Genomic DNA, 6204 nt, shown 5'->3' on the forward strand with positions numbered 1-6204 from the left:
TGTTAAATGAGCTGGAGAAGGAAATGGCAAACCACTCCAGTACCTTTGCCAAGAAAACCCCAAAAGGGATTATGAAGATTTAAACATGACTGAATAACAACAAATCCCATTGTTTTAATATTAGTGTTTAACCCAAATTCTTCCTGCTAAAATGCTGGCATTGACCTGTCCTTAATGGAAACGTAAAACCAGCTTGTGTTTCCTCATATGATAATCTTTCATACAGTGCCATGAGCTCAGAACACTTCTATCTCTCCCTCTATCACACCCATCAATGTCAGGAAACCTTGTTAAATGAATGTGTTCAGAAGATCAGTTAGAAAGACCACCCTAATTTTAGACCTCATATGTACATACAAAAAAGAGAAACAGATAAAAGAACAGATATTAAAATAGACTCTCACCATCTCTTATGGAAATTTGAGCAGCATAATTTTATAATTATAGGAGATCAAAACTTCTTCAGTCAGAAAACACTTGATGTCCTTGTACAACAGAGATATAGCAGTGAGTGATGGGGTCACTTCGCATGGGAAACCTTTCCTGATTCCTCTTACTTGTTAGCACGCTCTCCTTCAAATTATCTTATTCTTGGCTATGGGTAAATCTTGTAGACTGCAAGTTTCCTGAGAGTAGGGACTATTTGTCTGTTTTGGTTCTTGTATCCCTATAGCATCGCACAGTGCCTTTCACATAGTAAGTCATAGATGGAGAACCGAAGGAGACTTCAGAAGCCTTCTAGTCTAACTCTTCCATTTTGTAGATGAGGAAACTGAGGCCCATAAAGGCTAAATGACGACCAAAGTTACCCAGGTAACAAGTAGCAGATTTGGAATTTGAACACAATTCCTCTGACTCTAAATCCAGGACCATGTTACCTCACTTAACCAATACTTGTTGAATTAAATTTGTCTAATGCACAGCAGTGCTTACAGTGGCCCTTTGTGGAAAGTCACAGCCACAAGTTTCAGGGAAATATTAACTTATGAAAGCTACAAATAACTTTAGGGAGCAATTGCTATAGACTTGGCACTTGGTTGGTACTTGGTAGTGATCAAATTCTTAGCCAATTCCCACTTGGCAGTAATCAAATCCTTACCTAATTACTACTGGGTAGTAATCAAAGCCTTAGCAAGTTACCATGGGACACTAATGGAGGCCCCACTAATTACCACGGAGCACTAATACAGTCTCAATAATTATCGTGGGGCACTAATAGAGGTCCCCTTAATTACCATGGGGAACTAATTGAGACCACCTAATAACCATGGGCACTATTTGAGGCCCCAGAAATCATGATGGGCACTAATCTAGACCTCCTCAAATTACTGTGGGCCATTAATTGTGACCCCACTAATTACTGCAGGACACTAATCAAGACCACCTAATTACCAGAAGTAGTTAGAGTAATTATGGTCTCCCCAAATTACCATGGACCGTGGAGCAGCAATCAAATCCTTACCTAATTAACAGGTTCAAACAGAAAACAGCAAAAAGTTTGTGGATGCAGTAGAACTCCAATGTTTACGTCTCTGCATCATTTCTCTTGTTATAATCCAGGGAGTCTATAGATAAAGTGTTGTCCTTATCCACTGATACACACATTTTCAAATGTTTCTACCACAAGCAAAATAAGACAGATTCAAAGACTCTTAGAATATTATAAACGGGAAAAATTTCTGATGTCATCCAGTCTACCATATTACCTGGGATTCACGAACTTGAATGGGGAAAAAATCCACATTTATTTTCACTAACATCTAATTGAAATCTAGCATTTCTTTCAATTAAAAAAAAAGAAATTGTTCTGAGAATGAGTCCATAGGTTTCACTAGATTATATCTTTGGCATATATGAAAGAAAAAAAGTTTAAAAAACCCTGATCTAATGCAAACCCTTCATTTACTGAGGAAGAAACTGAGGCCCCGAGAGATGAAGTGATCTTCCCAAGAAAACAAATTAACTGACAAAGCTTGGACTAGAAGTAACAAGCTTTTTAACTCCAAGTCAAGTCTTCGTTCCACTGCATCATTTTGCCACCTTAATAGATATATGTATGTGCGTAATATGTATGTATATGCATATATTGTATGTATATGTGACTATATATTGGTACAAATGTATGCATGTATACATACACATGCATACCTATATCAGATAACAGAGTTTTAGAACTGGAAGCAACCTCATAGAAGACCTGGCACAATCTAGTCATTTAACAGATGAGGAAACCATGTCCCAAAGAGACTTGTTCAAAGTTATATAGCTAGTTAGTGGCAGAACCAGAACCAAAACCTAGATTTTCTGACTCCCAGCCCACTTCTCTATACATCTTTGACACCACCAATCCACCATCAGAAGAGAACATCTTTGCAGTTTTTACAGTAATGTTAATGAATTTTTATTCATTGTCTGACCTCCCTCATGACCTAGAGGAAGCTTAAGAGTGAATTATTCTGTTATCTGAAGTTCATTGCTTCTTAGAGGGGTTCAAGCCCTAAGTTTTGTTTTAATTAGTGTTGTGCTCCAAGACTATATGAATTAATTAGACACAAGAAACATATCTTTAAAAAGGATTTAGCATGACTTATTTTATGTGATAGATGTACTTTTGAAGAATTAAATGTCACATTTTTCTTATTATTTTTTTATTTTTTAAATTCATTTATTTAACTTTCAACATTTATTTTCACAAAATTTTGGGTTGCAAATTTTCTCCCCATTTGTCCCCTCCCCCCACCCCAAACCACCGAGCATTCTGATTGCCCCATCATCAATCTGCCCTCTCTTCTATCATCCCTCCCTTTCCTTGTCCCCATCTTCTCTTTTGTCCTATAGGGCCAGATAACTTGCTATACCCCATTACCTGTATTTCTTATTTCCTAGTGGCAAGAACAGTACTCGAGAGTTTTTCTTAAAACTTTGAGTTCCAACTTCACTTCCTCCCTCCCTCCCCACCCCTTCCCTTTGGAAGGCAAGCAATTCAATATAGGCCATATCTGTGTAGTTTTGCAAATGACTTCCATAATAGTCGTGTTGTGTAAGATTAACTATAATTCCCTCCATCCTATCCTGCCCCCCATTGCTTCTATTCTCTCTTTTGATGCTGTCCCTCCCCAAGAGTGTTGACTTCAAATTGCTCCCTCCTCCCATTGCCCTCCCTTCCATCATCCCCCCCACTTTGATGTATTGTAAGATGGGTTTTCATACCAAAATGAGTGTGCATTTTATTCCTTCCTTTAGTCGAATATGATGAGAGTAAACTTCATGTTTTTCTCTCACCTCCCCTCTTTTTCCCTCCACTGAAAAGTCTTTTACTTGCCTCTTTTATGAGAGATAATTTGTCCCATTCCATTTCTCCCTTTCTCCTCCCAATATATTTCTCTCTCACTGCTTAATTTCATTTTTTTAAGATACGATCCCATCCTCTTCAATTCACTCTGTGCTCTGTGTGTGTGTGTGTGTGTGTGTGTGTGTGTGTAATCCCACCAACTACCCAGATGCTGAAAAGTTTCAAGAGTTACAAATATTGTCTTTCCATGTAGGAATGTAAACAGTTCAACTTTAGTAAGTCCCTTATGACTTCTCTTTGTTGTTTATCTTTTCATGCTTCTCTTCATTCTTGTGTTTGAAAGTCAAATTTTCTTTTCAACTCTGGTCTTTTCATCAAGAATGCTTGAGAGTCCTCTATTTCACTGAAAGACCATTTTTCCCCTGAAATATTATACTCAGTTTTCCTGGGTAGGTGATTTGTTGGGACTGGAAGCTCAATTCCGTGTGGACAGTCTCGGGCAGGTAAAAGTGGGACTTCTAAATCTTAGAGTCTTACGAGGCCCTCCATGAACAGCGGGGGTTCGAGAAGGTCAGACCGAGCTAGCTCGGCTAGCTCGGGTATTTCCGCCTCTCCCCCGGAGATACCTGATGGGTGGAGTCTCCCTGCCCTCGAGGTCGTCCCGGATTGGAGCACACCTAGTTACCTAACAGCACGGTATTGAGATGCAAACTGTGTGGCTGAAGATTAAGTAGGACTGAGGAAGCCTAAAAGCTCTCTTAGCACGTGTGGAGCCAAAGAGAAAAGTAGGGCTCCGCTTCTTTTCTTTCCTCTCTCCCCTCCCCCTCTCTCCCCGCTTGTACTTCTACTTCCATTCCCTTAAGCTTAGCCTTCTTAGGAAATCTCCCCCTCTTCGTCCTAAGAAAGAAGACCCCCTGCACTTGTAACCGAAACCCTGTAATAAAGCTCAACCCCTGTTTGACTCTGGAACGTCCTTTCTCTCATACGTGCATCCGGCGTGGCCAGCCGAAGACCTGGACAGGTAAGAAAGACTCGGGTAGCCCAATACAGGCCTCTAGGCTTGGCAGTGATTCTTGGTTTTAGTCCTAGTTCCTTTGACTTCTGGAATATCATATTCCATGCCCTTTGATCCCTTAATGTAGAAGCTGTTAGATCTTCTGCTATCCTGATTGTATTTCCACAATACTTGAATTGTTTCTTTCTAGCTGCTTGCAATATTTTCTCCTTGACCTGGGAACTCTGGAATTTGGCCACAATGTTCCTAGGAGTTTCTCTTTTGGGATCTCTTTCAGGTGGTGGTCTGTAGATTCCTTGAATACTTATTTTGCCCTCTGGTTCTAGAATCTCAAGGCAGTTTTCCTTGATAATTTCATGAAAGATGATGTCTAGGCTCTTTTTTTGATCAAGGCTTTCAGGTAGTCCCATAATTTTTAAATTGTCTCTCCTGGATCTATTCTCCAGGTCAGTTGTTTTTCCAATGAGATATTTCACATTATCTTCCATTTTTTCATTCTTTTGGTTTTGTTTTGTGATTTCTTGGTTTCTCATAAAGTCATTAGCCTCCATCTGTTCCATTCTAGTTTTGAAAGAACTATTTTCTTCAGTGAGTTTTTGAACCTCCTTTTCCATTTGGCTAATTCTGCTTTTGAAAGCATTCTTCTCCTCATTGGCTTTTTGAACCTCTTTTGCTAATTGAGTTAGCCTATTTTTCAAGGTGTTGTTTTCTTCAGTATTTTTCTGGGTCTCCTTTAGCAAGGTGTTGACCTGCTTTTCATGCTTTTCTTGCATCTCTCATTTCTCATCCCAGTTTTTCCTCCACCTCTCTAACTTGATTTTCAAAATCCTTTTTGAGCTCTTCCATGGCCTGAGTCTATGGAATATTTCTTTTGAATGTTTGGGATACATAAGTCTTGATTTCTATGTCTTTCCCTGATGGTAAGCATTGTTTTTCCTCTTCAGAAAGGAAGGGAGGAGATACCTGTTCACCAAGAAAGTAACCTTCTATGGTCTTATTTTTTCCCCTTTTCTGGGCATTTTCCCATCCAGTTACTTGACTTCTGAATGTCCTCTCCACACCCACCTTGCCTCCAGATCCGTCCAGCCAGTGCTTGGGGTCTGAGATTCAAATGCTGCTTCCCAGCCTCAGGGCTTTCGGCGGGGGTGGGGCTGCTATTCAGTGTGAGATTAAGTTCAGGTGCTCAGGTGGGGGCAGGGCCACCTCACAGGGCTCACTTCCCTCAGGGGGTTTGTGCAGAGACCTTCAACAATGGATCTGAGCTCCTGCCTGCTTTGGTAGCCCCTTTCTGCTGCTGCCTCTCAAGGGGGCCTGAGTTATGGGGACACCCCACTCCCCTCTTGGCGTGCTGAAAAGACCCTGTCACTGACCTTTGGTGCCTGTGGGTGGAGGGACCTGCACGGTCACTGGAGATTCCGTCCCTGAAGCCTGCTCGGATCTGCTCCTCTCGGTGTCACTCGGCCAAGGCAGGGCTGGGCTCTGCTCCTGGTCTGGTGCTCGACAGACCTGTTGGGTCAGTTTTTCAGAGCTTTCTGGAACAGAAATCTCCTCTGCTCCATTGTTCCGTGGCTTCTGCTGCTCCAGAATTTGTTGGGAGCTCTTTACAGGTATTTTATGGGCTGTGGGTTTGGAGCTAGCATATGTGTGTCTTTCTACTCCGCCATCTTGGCTTCCCCCCCACCCCCCCATTCTTCTTGAAAGGCAGTCAATGTCACATTTTCTAAACACATTTCACTCCATCAGGGAAGTTCACATTTCAAAGCAATGCTTTGGAGTCATGAATCTTCTCTCCCAATGAAGAATGCTTTTGTAAAATGAATGATTGTAGGATTTAGAGATGGAAGGGACCTTAGTAATTATACATCACCCCATTCTCATCTTACAAATGAAGAAGCTA

Source organism: Notamacropus eugenii, chromosome X (assembly GCF_028372415.1).
Source record: "Notamacropus eugenii isolate mMacEug1 chromosome X, mMacEug1.pri_v2, whole genome shotgun sequence".
In the NCBI taxonomy this organism is placed as follows: Eukaryota; Metazoa; Chordata; class Mammalia; order Diprotodontia; family Macropodidae; genus Notamacropus; species Notamacropus eugenii.